Here is a 15,728-nt window from a genome sequence, read left to right as displayed (position 1 = left end):
AGTAATGGGCCAATGCTAAATATTAGTAATGGGCCAGTGCTAAATATTAGTAATGGGCCAATGCTAAATATTAGTAATGGGCCAGTGCTAAATATTTGTAATGGGCCAATGCTAAATATTAGTAATGGGCCAGTGCTAAATATTTGTAATGGGCCAGTGCTAAATATTTGTAATGGGCCAGTGCTAAATATTTGTAATGGGCCAGTGCTAAATATTAGTAATGGGCCAGTGCTAAATATTAGTAATGGGCCAATGCTAAATATTAGTAATGGGCCAGTGCTAAATATTAGTAATGGGCCAGTGCTAAATATTAGTAATGGGCCAGTGCTAAATATTAGTAATGGGCCAGTGCTAAATATTAGTAATGGGCCAATGCTAAATATTAGTAATGGGCCAGTGCTAAATATTAGTAATGGGCCAGTGCTAAATATTTGTAATGGGCCAGTGCTAAATATTTGTAATGGGCCAATGCTAAATATTAGTAATAGCCCAGTGCTAAATATTAGTAATGGGCCAGTGCTAAATATTTGTAATGGGCCAATGCTAAATATTAGTAATGGGCCAGTGCTAAATATTTGTAATGGGCCAGTGCTAAATATTAGTAATGGGCCAGTGCTAAATATTAGTAATGGGCCAGTGCTAAATATTAGTAATGGGCCAATGCTAAATATTAGTAATGGGCCAGTGCTAAATATTTGTAATGGGCCAATGCTAAATATTAGTAATGGGCCAGTGCTAAATATTAGTAATGGGCCAGTGCTAAATATTTGTAATGGGCCAGTGCTAAATATTTGTAATGGGCCAATGCTAAATATTTGTAATGGGCCAATGCTAAATATTTGTAATGGGCCAATGCTAAATATTTGTAATGGGCCGATAATAAATATTATTAATGGGCCGATGCTAAATATTATAAATGGGCCGATGCTAAATACCATTAATGGGCTGATGATAACTACCATTAATGGGCCGATGATAACTACCATTAATGGGCCGGGGTTATCATTTGTATATTCAGCCGTCTATGGGCCATTAGAAAACGTCAATGATCGGCCGTTAGTTGTCATTCTTCACCTGGCGATGGGCCATCCGAGGGCCTGTTTTCAAACTTTGTATGGGAATAGGCGCGTCTACCTTTTTTTGAATAGGGATCCTGTAGGATGGATGCGCTATTCATATTCAGCTCATGTGCCATTGGCTGAAAATTTTGGGGGACCGCTTGAATTTATAATAATTTTTTCGTGTAACCTATTCTATTTTAATATAAATTTTTAATTATCATTAAATAGAGTTCATTTTTTTTCTGTATTTGATGCAATTCATTATTTCTGAATTATTTCAATGTTTGAATCATTCGCGCGCAAAATCGTGTTCCGTCCCCCAGCAATGTACATGGCGCATCCCTCTTATAGAATCCCTATTTTTGAATTGTTTTGCCAAGGTTAGGAGAAAATTTTTCTATAAAACAAAAAAAAAAACACAAAAAAAATCACCCGTCAAATGGTTTATCTCAAAAATCATATAATCTATGCAAGATGTAAAGATTGATAAGTCTGTTGAAGTAATACGTCGTTTGAATTGTTGAGAAAAAATTGAAAAAGAAAAAGAAAAAAAAGAAAAAGGGGGGGAGAGAGAAAGAGAACAGAGAAACGAGACACTTTCGCATGATCTTTGCATGCTTCATGAAAATTGCAACAAGATCTACCTTTGCTCGTGCTTGCGTACTTAATATTTTACGATGTGTACAGGGGTCTATCACGAGAGCAAATAGAAAAAAAAGAGAAGGATGAATGTATAGTAGTATATAGTACATACACTTTTCTCTTCTTTCATAATATTTCTTTTTTCTTAATACAGAGAAAAACAGAGAGAGAGACAGACAGAGAGAGAGAGAGAGAAAGAGAGAAGTAAACTTACCGCAGTGCATTCTGAATTTCTGAGGAACGGTTAACACGTCATGTTCCAACCTAACCAACGTTTAAAACACGAAACCGTGCATAACTTTTTGAAATGTGCATCGACTCATTCCTACCGGTACATTTTCTTTTATATACAAAATATATATTTTCAATCTGAATCCTTTATTATAATGATAATATAAGTTTGATTTATATATATATATATATATATATATATATATTTAAATATCATTAAATACAATCATTTATGAGTTTATTATTATTAAATAACATTTTTATTTATTAACTGTAATTATAATTAAGTTTAACAGAAAATTGTATCCGTTCAAAGAAACATTAGTTCAATTTTTCGTAAGGCCACATTTCTTAAAATGGAATATAAAAATTGCCACCACGTTAGTAAAAGTTCAAAAGTAATTCAATTAATTAATTGTACAAATTAAGAATAATTTATTATTTTATTTTATTTTAAAAATGGACAGAGAATTTTGTCGGTAGACCTAATATTTGTATTGTATTCCAATTTTTACAACATGGAGTCCTCTGATGATTGTGAGTAACTAATGATGAGAAAAATAAAGGATCAAAATTAAAATTCGAAAAACAAAACACGTGGTTGAGTCAATAATAAGTAGCAATACTTTATTGGTTCGTCAATGAAAAGCCTTGTGGTATAAAAATCCTAATTTGAATATAATCATTAATAACGTCCAATCAAAGATTGGACATCTAGTTCACATCACTCTGAAAAAAGATTTTGTTTTTAATATTGTTCAAAGAAATTGATTAAATTATCATAATTGTAACACTAAAGTTGGCGTCATAAGTTTGAAATTTTCCTTTCGCAGATTCGCATTTTCAATTTGCGCTCGGTCGAACGTTTAAAAGAAAATTTGTCCGCGAGACATAACGTATAAACGATAAGATAGATGCTCTAGCGTTCACCGAAGCATAGTAGCACGAAAATAAAACTACGACGACGTTCTGGATATTTTATATAGGAACGAGAAATGGAATAAAAATTTAAAAGAAAAAAAAAATCAAAGAGAAAGAGAGAGAGAGAGAGAGAGAGAGAGGGAAAGAGAGAGAAAACGCTATGTCGAAGAATATTAAATTACGAGAAAGATCACATAGTTCGTTGAACGATATAATAACGCCTCTTCTGAATTCTTAACGAACGTTCATACGCGGCCGCCATGTTTAATGAGATAATCCATCGAACGCAAACGGAATTATATCGGTTTTATTTAAACGAGGTAACGTGATAAAATAAAAAAAAAAAAAAAAAAAAAAAACACATTTCCTGAAAACAAATCAAAAAATGGAGAGAGAAAAAGAAATGTATAAAACATGAAACGTAAAATCTTAAAAAGACAGATTATCAGTTTTTGTATTGTAGCCATTTTAACTTCATCATAAACTAGTTTTTAGCAATGTATTATTTATCTTTAATTAAAATAAAATGTTTATTTTTTTATGTCATATTAAGTTTATTTAATAATAATTATTATAATATTTTAATTTAATATTTTAAATAACCATATATATATATATATATATATATATATATATATATATATATATATATATATATATATATGTGAAAAGTATAAGACAATTCAATTCTTGTTTATATTGTAATTCAAATTTCTATTTCTTGTTCTTTTTTCTTAATTCCCCTTTTTCATGGTTTTCGTTAAATAATTAATGGAATTATTTTCAATATATTTTAACAATATATATATATTTAACAATAATATATTATTTATTGAACAATTATATCAATAATTAAAACAAATTAAAGTTAAAAGATTTTAACCCAAAATTGACTTCACATTTATTATTTTATATTATAATTATTTAAATATACAATACTCAGCACTATTATAAAAAAAAATACAAGATAACAAAACTCAATGTGTTTATTTTTGATAACTATTAAACTAAATTATTTCTATTTCTGTATATGTAATTTATACCAAAAACATTGATAACAATATTCTAATCAAAGATTTATCGTATTATCTTCTAGGTTAATTTCGATTTTTTAATTGTTCAACCGCAAAACGATTTTTCGATTTTTTTCTTTTTTTCACATACCATGCTGGTATTAATGATCGAGGAAGAAACTAACGTGGAATATCAGAAATGGTCTTGTTATTCAAAGATTAATGAGTTTTGTGGTACCATTGGCAAGGGTCGAAAACGTGCGATCGATGCAAACGGAATTATTTTCAAGGAAAAAAGAAGATAAAAAGAAAAAGAAAAAGAAAAAAGAGAAAAAGAGAAAAAGAGAAAAAGAAAAAGAAAAGGAAAGAAGAAAAGGAAGAAGAAATATATTCACGAAATTCACATTTTCGATGTTATTTAAAGGATTCATGGAGGACAAGTATAGAAACGATAAATAATATCTTTCTCAATGGTTACACTAAAGTGTCCACCGGGAGAACGATATTTCTGTGATTGTAAATCTTTATCCGGCGATTTTCTACGCGAAAACGAACGACCGAGGTTGGATCGGACGTGACGTTGAAAATTCGAGGTTATAAAATTGCAATTTGATCTATTATTACGCTCGTTCGAGCTGTAACTGTAAACGCAAGAGAGAGAAAGAGAGAAAAAGAAGAAAAAAAAGTATAAAAATACATAGAGTAAAAGAGAGAGAAAGAGAAAGAGAGAGAGAGAGAGAGAAACGAAAGAAGAGTGAAAGGGGAAAAGAAGTAAGGACGTTAAGGAAAATGGTGGGGAATATAAATGGGTCGAGGAAGGAGTCTGAGCTTCTGTCGAGCGTTATCAAAATTGAATTTTCGAATATAAGAAGGAATATAGAAGAGTAGTGGTGAATATGACGGTGGTAGTGGTTAGAATTGGTACTGCAAGGTTCCTTGAGATTCTCCGTTCGTTATTTATGTCTCCGACGTACGGCTCGCTAGGGCGATTGTCGATATACAATAGAAATTTGTTCGTTCTACGTGTCGGGCAAGTCGAGAAAAGGTATGGAATAAGGGAAAAAAACGATCAAAAGAGAGACAGAGACAGAGAGAGAGAGAGAGAGAGAGAGAGAGAAAGAAAGACTCTTAGAACACGTTTCCAAGATACGCGGAAAGAGTTCCAGGAGCTTTGGAAACTAGCTCGAACGCGTTCGAAGATATTCCTGTAAGTGAAAAAGAAGGAAAAACAAAAGAAAAGTTGAAAAGATAGAAAGAGAAGAAGAAAAAAAAAAAAGAAAATCTTGGAGACTTTGTCGATTGATTGCTCCCTTTCTCATTCGATCTATCCAAGCCAATTTATCTGGAATATATTCTACTTGTTTAATGTAAGATAAAAAAAAAAATATATTATGAGATGCTACCGTTTTCTAACTTTAATTTGATTCATACATTATTTTTTAGTATCGTGTAGGTATCGTAAGTTCGTAAGTTTTTTCCGAAAAGTTCGTAGGTTTTTTTCTGAAAAGTTCGTAGGGTACGAAGGGTTCGTAGGGTTCGAGATGAAAGACTAGATAGTAATCAATGAAAAAAAAAAAAGGAAAAAAAAACAAAATAAAAAATTATCATCTTTTTTGTATCATTTCATTTACCCATTTCTTTCACAATTGCAGGAGATGAACAGATAAATATAAAAACAAAATTAATTAAAGTATGCACATACATATATACATATATATATATATATATATATATGATATATAATCTCTTGCAAAATAATATTTTACATTTTTCGATATCGCTGTCGACCGATAAAATGCGCCAGCCGCAACAACAACAACAACAACAACAATAACAGTGTGGTAGCGCCGGTTCCTGTTGAGATTTACGGGGACCTATTTGCGGCAAATTTTTTTTTATTGAAATTTATCCGCGAACCGCAATGAGCTCGAGGTTGGGACCATAGCAGCACGGCATTAACGGAGACAAATTACCCTGTGACCCTGAGATTGTAATGGCATCCGACGGAACTTCCAACCCGTCTAGGGAAATAAACACACCAGTGAAACGTGCGTTGCGATGGCCAAACGAGAACGAAAAGAGAAAAGAAGACCCCACAGACTAGCTCGTATATCAAGGCTTTGCATTGCTGTCCACTTGGCTTTGCTCTTCCTCTTTAACCCCCCTTCCCCTTTCCTTCCTTTATTCCTCTTTTATTTTTAAAATATCAAATCTTATTGGCCGTTTCCACCTTCTTACAACGAATTCGCATTGCTAAAGCTTTATATTGAACATTCGTGAATGAATTTATGTTGTGAGTTGATACGATTTTTATATCCTTTCCTTTTTCTTCCTTTTTTTTTTTTTTTTATTTAGATCAATTCGAAGATAGTAGAGAGAGAGAGAGAGTGAGAAAGAAATGAGGATGAAGGACGAAGAAAATAGAAAAAAATGGCCAGGGTGAAAAGCATCTTAACAGGTCATACCAATTCGAAAACTTTCTTTCTCAACGTTTTAATGAAAAAAATCTCAGCTTTTGTGTCGAGTAATAAAATAGATTGCATGGAATTGTATGAGAAGAGGGAGGAGGGTTGGCTTGAACTAGTGGTCGATTAAAAGTATTTTTGAAAGATGTATTCAAGGGTTATCTAAGGGAATTACATAATCGAGAATTATTGCTAGAGTTTACTAAGAGTATCCAAATGAGTTTTGTCCTGTATATATATATATATATAAACTTACAGTGAGTCACAAGAGCATTAGTACTTGATCTTACTGTAAATTTCAAATAATTAATATTATCTTGTAATGGAAAGTTTCAAAATTCTTTTACTAAGAGAACATGTTTCAAGATTATTAAAACTTTCAAGTTGATTGCCATTTTATTACAGAGGATTATTTTATTCTTAAAGAAATATAATTTTATTGTGAAATAGTAAACAATTTTTTGTAATCACAATTATTCACAATTATGGAAATACAATTATTTTTTTTTTTATAATATTTATCATAAATTTTTTTATAATGTTTTATATATATATATATATATATATATATATATATATATATATATATATATATATATATATATAAAATAATATTATTATTATAATATAGTAATAATTTATATATTTTAAAATTTCTATATATTATTATAATTATTACAATATTATATATTAATAATATATATTATATTATAATGTATATTAATATATAATATAATATAAATATATAATATATATATATATATATATAAATTTTAAATATTTTTATATAAATAAATAAGAGTGTAAACAACGGTATTATAAGAAAATATTGATTACTATAAATTAACACTAGGGATAGGAATATTCCTAAAATTAACTACATAATATATATATGAGAGAGACCTATGTATATTTAAGCGTATATTATACATACGTAAATTTTCATTATGCCACCCTAATCATTTAATTATTATTATTATAGATATAATATATACTATATGTGTTATTTGTATGCGTATTAATAAGATACATTTGATAAAAAGAGCAATGAAAATTTATGTTCTTCTTCTATACTTCATCGTACTAACCAAAATATTACGACATAAACGCATCTAATAATTTAATACTTATTGCTAATATTATCGTAACGGGGATGTTCACGAACGATCTAACCGATAACACTAAAGAGAGATAGAGAGAGAGAGAGAGAAAGAGATAAAGCGAATAGAACCGTTAGAAGTAGAATACGTTAAGCGTTGTTAGAACCCTCCTCTTCTACGTCGAGAATTAATGACGCCAGTGTCGTACCGTCGAGCACTTTGAAATCCAGTTCCGCCTGAGAAGTTTGCCAACAAAGTCTCTTTCTTCTTCGCATAGCGACTAAAGTCAAGCAACGTGAACGTATAATTATTTAACGAAAACTATCTCAACGTTAAGCGTCGACCGTCTGTCCGATCCTAACCGCCATATTTTTCCTTAATATTCAACAATTTCAATAGAAATTTTCCATATTTTCGATTAAATATGTATACACGAAGAACTTTTGTCAAGTTGGGAAAAAAGGAGTTACGATTAGGTTCACTTAAATATGAATGACTTCTTTTTATTTGTTAATAACAAATTCTTATGAATTCATTTAAGTTTACTATAAAATGTTTTTTGTGTTAGTATATATAATTTAATTTATATTTATTTATATTAAAAATATTTTATTTATAATATAAATAATAATAATAATAATATAATTTAATATTATATATATTAATATTTATTAATATATATATAATATATTATATAATTATTATGATATATAATTATAAAATACAATTTAATAAAATACAAAAACTTAACAAATTGACAAAAACAAATATGACCATTTCTGTTAGACTAGAACTTGTTTCATTTCTTATTCTCAATTCGTCAATTTACATTTTGCAAAAACGTAAAATGTCCCCAATTCGAAGTGAAACCAGTTTGGTTCTTCCTGTTTCAAGTAATTTCGTTTATTGCTATTAGCACGAAGCGAGGTCAACCAGTGACAGCAACAATACTACTTCTTATTACTAAAAATGTTTTTACTAATACCATCACACTTTTAAACGGAGTAAGTTTTTAACGAATGAATTCGTTAGAATTCACACCACTCTAATGTCCATCTCTTTCTATCTTTACTTTTTATCTCTTACTTTTTCACTTTCTTTTCTTCTTCTTCTTCTTCTTCTTCTTCTTCTTTCACTCTCACCCTCTCTCTCTATTCTGGGACACCATTCTGAATCCTTTAAGAACTGTAAATTTCCCGAGGGACGATGATAACAACGCGGTCAACCGTACTTCCCGGATTACTTTCCAACGTTTCGAATAAAGTTTCGCGATTTCGAGACAACTTCCTAATTGGCCAAATCTACAGTACAGTGTTTTATATTTAGTCGAATAGATTATAAATCGGTCTATTTAAGAATACCGACGTGCGTCTTCTATTGAATTTTTTACATTAATTAATACCAAGGTTGTTTGATAAATACTTCTCTTTAAAGTTACGAAGCTTTATTATGAAATATTTACTAATTGACGTTTGTTCGATGACATTTCGTTCGTACGTTTCCAATTGAGACGTTTCCATTTTCTAAAAGAAAATCGTACGGCAAGAAAATGTACGGAAATAATATTTTCTCTCTGTTTTCTTTTTTTCAAATATTATAAATTCCACTGTAAAATTTATTTTGAATTAACAATTATGAAAAATTTTAATGAAGTTATGCTGTTTACTTAAAACAAAACTTTTAACACCAATGGCGCTAAACTTCCTTTTTCTTGATAATGAACGTGTTAACGCAAATGTTTTCATTAAAACAATTTAAGTATTAATATACGTTGATTGATATAAGAGAATAGAATTTATATGAAATTAAAATTAAATTAATAATAAGATTAAAATTAATGATTCTTCTTAGTTGAAAAGTGTAGTTACGAAATGGTAAATAATTTAAGTTACAAGTTTGAAGAAATTTTGTTTGCGAATGCTTGAAGTTTGCGAAAAAGATTTTTCTACTTATGATTATTAGAAGAATAGTATTAGTATATATATATACGGGGTAATTTTAAGAATTAGGACAGGTTACCGCCTTTTTTTTTTTAAATAAAATGAAAACAAAAACATTAAAAAAACACATTCGATAATTTTATTCGACAATAAAAGTATTATAATAATTTTGGTGTTTCTATCTATATTTTTTCTTTTTCTTTTCAAATATAAAGCTAAATGGTAAGTCCGGTATCGTAAGAGAACACAAATTTCGAAAACTTATCAAAAGCCAACTCGGCAAATTTTTGTCGCTATTCAGCACGACGCAATTTTCTATCTTGCTGTATTGTAACTTCGAACATTTCTAAAATCGCCACCACCCACGTCTCTTTCACCTTCTTTTTCTTATTCCTTACCCTCATACTCTCTTTCGTATCATCCCCATGTGCACGTTTTCTACAACGAAAAGAAGGATCATCACATCGAACCCGATACAAGGCTATCAGTTTTATCTGTGCACAACCTACGTATACTTCCTATATCAAGTATATACAGTAATTTCCAAAAATATTCATACACAAATAATTCGTTGACATTAATTTTGCCTTTGTTCTTAAATCATTCATTATTTTAGTCAAATGTATAGAATTTATTGTGTAAAAATGTATGTTAATTAAACAATACAAATAATTAAAAGAAAAAATGTAATATTATGATAGACTTACGGTAAAATTTGAAGAAACCCAACGTAATATTCTCGAGCTACATTTCATCACGCGTAAAGTTGGAAATTGAAAACTTCAAAACAATGTATTCGAATTGCCGACAACATTTGAATGAATAATAGTTTGAAGTTTTATTAAGTTTATTTTTTTTTTTTTTTTTATAAAATAACTTAATTTTAACAATTTAAATTGAATGCATTGTTTAACTCTTCCTTTTTTTTCACGTTTTCAAACCAAATTTAATGAATTAAATATTTTCCTCATATTATAAAATGTGTTTCGATAATAATAAAAGCTTGACTAACAATAAATTACAAAATTGATTCTATTTCGATTTTTCTATTCAGTTGACTGTCATAATTAACTATATCTTAAAATCATATTAACAATTTCTACAATATGATAAAAATATATTGGGGTTGTTGTTTGGAAAGTAATTTTGTTTTTCATTTATAAAAAATGACGACAATTTTTACTTTCAAAATTAAACCTAGGTCTTTCAAAGTTGAATTTGATAAATTTAATTTTTCACAGATCTCACGTGTTATTATTTGCAAAGGTGGAATCAATTAAAATGCTTTTATTGTTTCAGGAAAAAATGAAATTACTTTCCGAATAATCCAATACTTACAATTTTTAAATTTCATTTATATATTAGGTTGTCCCAAAAGTTTCTTCCTTTTTAGTAATTCTACAGGTACCATATTTTTTATGTTGAATAATTTAAAGTATAGTAAAATGTAAAATAAAGTAGAATATTATTTTTAGTAAAATATCGTAAAATACAAATAAAAAAAATATTATATTACGCATACAATATTGTTCAACTTATTATCAAACAAAGGAAGAAACTTTTGGGACAACCTAATATTATGAAGTTTATTAGAAATTTTTAAAATTGATTGAAATCATATTGTGCATAGATAATAAAAAAAAAATCAAACAAAACAGATAAAGAATAGATATTTTTTATTATCAATTTTTTCATACATCTATAACTTATTACTATGCATTACATGCAATAATAATAATAATAATAATAATATCTACATTAAATTGCATTACATGAAATAATAACGTGAAAACGTATTTTTTATTGTTCTTATTTTCTTTATTATTTTACCTACTTTTATATGATCGATCAATTTTAAGAGAAAAAGAATAAAAATCTCTTCTCGCGTGTCGATGACGTATAATGACGTATATATATATATATATATATATATATATATATATATATATATATATATATAAAACATATATAACGTGATATAAGAAGAACACGCAAGCTCAGAAAACGACGCGTTTATTATAGCCGATTCCCTTGTAGAAACAACTTTGGATAATACGGGAACGTTTTCAAGTGGAAAAAAAGAAAAGCTTTTTGACGGTGGAAAAGAGCTAAAGCAGAGTTATCAGTCGGAAAAAGTTCTAAGCGGTTTACTGAGATCGTAAAAGCTAGCTCGAAGGCCGTTTCTCCTACTATAATACTCTCACTCTCTTTCTCTCTTTTACACGTACTACTCGAAAACTCTGACTGGTCAAAAAGGCCAATTTAGAATTCTATCTTTTGTTAGTTTTTTTTTTTTTTTAATTCTGTGAAAACTCGAAAGCAATGCCGCCCAATGTTTCATTCAATGAACTCATAAATCAAAAATTCCAAATATCCGATCTAATTCATTTTTAATCCCTGTAATATTAATAACAAAAAATGTAGTTTTTAATATTATTTTTTTTTTTTTAACTTTTACTAAAATATATTTGAATTTATATATATATATATATATATTTTCTTTTTCTTCATTCATTCTCAAAGAATTTTTTGTCAACTATGTTTAATGAGCAACTTCATTTTTGATTTTGTTGTATTTTTGTTCTCGTTAAAATGACTTATTAGTGTATGTGTATGTTGACACTTGATTATTCAATTTAAATAAATCAATAACATTTGTAATTATTTAATAGTTCAAGAGTGTACCGTACAGAGATAAATAAAAGTCATTGTCGAAATAATATTTGTTGAAATAGGAGCAACAGGATGATTATTTTGTACCATGTGGATGTAGAGAAACCTCCCCCACGTGTGAAGCTTAAATCCAGCTTTTGGGATTAAGTTTAAAGCGAGTTTGTGCTCATTGTCAAAGAAAGAAGGCACAATCGTATAAGCGTGAGATACAACTGGAGAAACATATGTTTAAATGATAATAACATTCCTAAGTATAATATTCTCCAACCATGCCAATCCAGAGATTACTTCTCAACATCGGTTTATATTGTACCTATGATTTGTATAATTTATTTAACTTGTATTACCAATAGTAAACGTTAAATTTTCTATTCAGGTCTTGTACACCATCAGTGATACACGCTGACATATTTAATTAATGCGTTAAAACTTGAAATTGCTTGGAAAAAAAAATCAAACAAAGATGGAACTCAGTGTGGACGGTATCAGTGAAGTTAGTTAGTTAGTGTCTGTAATCTGTAAAGAAAAAAAATGTTTGTTATATAAATAATATATATATAATAAATTATAATTATATATAAATATATAAACTTTTGGCTTTGTATATATAAATTATTAATTATTATATATAAAATATATATTATATTATTATAGTATATATAATATTATAATATTAATATAGTATAGTATTATAATATATAATATTATTAATATTATATTATATTATATATAAATATTATATTTTATATATAATTGTGTGTGTGTGTGTGTGTGTGTATGTGATTAATTATTTTATATAAATATTTGATTTGAAACTTTTGGGACAATCTAATACGTTACAGAAAAATATTCATTTAGAGTGATAAATATAATAAAAGATTATTTAACATAAAGATATTAAAGTAAAAAAAATCAATAGAAAAAGTTAACTTCTATAACAATTTCAGTCTCATACCACCAAAAGGAAACATAAAAAGTCGTAGAATCACGAAATGAATTCTTGAAGCTGCATTACCTCTTACAATTAATTATTCCAAGTTGCACGAAGTTCGTACCACGATGGAAGTGAAGTTTCGAAAGCGACTCGGACGTATTCTCCGCACAAAAGTGTATCTTACGAGGAATTACATCTTCCTTCTCGGTATTCCCTTTTCTCTCCTCTTACTCTTCTTCCTTTATCCTTTCCTCTTTCCCTAGCCCTATCTCGCTGAGAAAAAAATTTAAAAAAAATTAAAAAAGAAATGAGAACAAATCCGATTTTCTTTGTTCAGTTGTAATCAGTGCTTCTGCAAAAGTCTAATGTTCGTAAATTATTTCCAATTAAATTCAAATAGAAATGTCAGACATGTTCTGTTGGGTTGAATGTTATTGTTACATTGTCAAGTTTTTTCTTGTAAAATATCTTTGTTACATTTTCTATTAAACGACGACGACGACAAGGAGGAGAAGCTGTGTAAGAACCCAACGAATTTACCGAAGGGAGTACGAACTTCTTATCACTTGTTTTACAAAATGGAAGCTCGCTAAGGGAGTGAATGGTAGGGGATATGTAAAAGACAGATAAAAGGCAATAGACAAATAGATAGAAAGAAAGAGAGGGAGAGAGAGAGAGAGAGAGAGAGAAAGGAATGAGAATGGGAGAAAGCTTGTGCTTCGCTGCCAAATTAAATTACTTTATCTCCATATCTCGGTAACACAGAACTATTTAATTACTTTTCGCTCGTTTCTACGAACTCAAACGTACAACAAAAGCCTTGCTTTTCCATTGGGCACTTTTACAGAATTTCCATTTAATACGCGTGTATATAATTCTTGAAGATTCTTTTTACATGGTCTCACATTTAAATGTGTAGAGACTATTTTTTTATTTTTTTTTATTTTTTTTTTTTAAATAATATCCATCTTAATGAACCTTCTTGTATAATATTTTTCTAATATTTTATATCCGCTATCTATTTTATATATTATTATTTATCTAATATTTTATATATTATAATATATATATATATATATATATATATATATATATATATATATTATATTTTATCATGATATTATTTTATTTTAATATATTATATTATTATTTAATATATATTTTGTTTTATTATATATTATTTTATATATTATAATATTATTATTATTTTATTTTAATATTTGTAAAAAGACAAAACATAATGAAATGCAAAACGTTGTAAATAAAAAATAAAAAGTTACGATTTTTGATTTAACCTATTGTTATGTATTATCTTAACGAGATACAGATGTAAAATTAGATTAAAAAAAAAAACAAAACAAAGATTAGAAAGAAAATGACACGAAGTGAATAAGCGAAAAGAAAAGAATGGATAAAGAAAGAGAGAGCAAAAGAAAACTTGAAGAAGTAAGGTCCCTTTATTTGGAAGGACCGTAATCTTTCTTACTGGTCGCGTTTCATGGTACTTCCGTTCATCTTATCGTAAATACTTTCCTCATGTATCGAAGGAATAGAAACGTTGAGAGAAAGTATCACTCGTAAAGAAATAAAGGGGAAACTTGTTGTATCGTCGTGGGATAAGAAAATAGAAAAAATATAATACACGACTCGAGGGAACTACACTTTTCTAAGAAGATCCTACGAATAAGCCGCTTGAAAATTCAATTCTCTTTTATTTCTTTCTCTTTTTGTCTTTATTTCTCTCTCTCTCTCTCTCTCTCTCTCTTTCTTTCTTTCTTTATCTTTTTCATTCTCATTCTCTCGTTTTGAAGGTTTGCAAACTTTTCGTTAAATTGAAAGAAAAGGTAAATATACAAAAGATCCATTTGAAAGTACTTAAGGAAACAAACAATGATGAATAAAATGTTGATGAAATGTATTTTTCTTAGATAGTTCAATTCTTTAGATATTTTTATCGATAACCTTGAAATATCAAAAAATTATTCAGACACATGGGTATGGGATATATCTAACAAAAGCAAGGATATATACGACCTACTTTGTGAATAATGATCTCCTAATGCCAAAGTATACACCCTAATCCTCTTCTTCTCGTGCATGTATTTTCTCGGAGAAAATTCCCAAGAGTTTAAATTTCGCGAGAAAACATTTCGTACCTTATTACAAGGAAGTCCTTGAGGGACTTGTGCCACGACACATAGAATTTCCCGTTTACAAAGCTCCAATTCTCTTAGGACGCAATTGAAAGGAAGAAAATTAGTTAACAAAAGAATTTGAGTACCACGTCTACTAGAGCTTTCCACTTTGAAAATCAAGATAAATTGTGACACAATTTTGTGTAATTATTTGATATATTATTATTATTATTATTATTCTTAATGATTAAACGATTATTATATTATTTGTAAAAACAAAGAAGAAAAACAATTTACAAAATACCCAAATTAGACTTATGTAATTATTTGAAGTATCTTATTCGTTTGACGAAAAGGTATAAGTACAAAAAAATATATATAAGATAAATATATTATATTAATTATATAAATAATTATTATAATATTTATATATATATATATATATATATATATATTTTCTAGTATAGTATATGCTAGTATAACAATATAATATATAAATATATAATATATATAATATAAATAATATATTATTTAAATACTTAAAATTATAATTTTAAATATATATATATTATATTATATAATTATATATTATATAATTATATATAAATATTAT

The 15,728-nt window shown here is 28.0% G+C and overlaps 1 protein-coding gene across 7 annotated transcripts in view; it reads right to left on the bottom strand.

Annotated features, from left to right (window-relative positions):
* The window catches only part of cmpy (crimpy), a 327,230-nt gene that overhangs the window by 255,146 nt on the left and 56,356 nt on the right, over positions 1 to 15,728 (bottom strand). The window lies entirely within an intron of this gene.

The sequence above is a fragment of the Polistes dominula genome, unplaced genomic scaffold (assembly GCF_049000335.1).
Source record: "Polistes dominula isolate Pdom_NZ unplaced genomic scaffold, Pdom_raw_medaka contig_28, whole genome shotgun sequence".
Lineage (NCBI taxonomy): Eukaryota > Metazoa > Arthropoda > Insecta > Hymenoptera > Vespidae > Polistes > Polistes dominula.
Note: the sequence above shows the minus strand (reverse complement) of the source record. Positions and strands in the feature narration are given on the sequence as shown.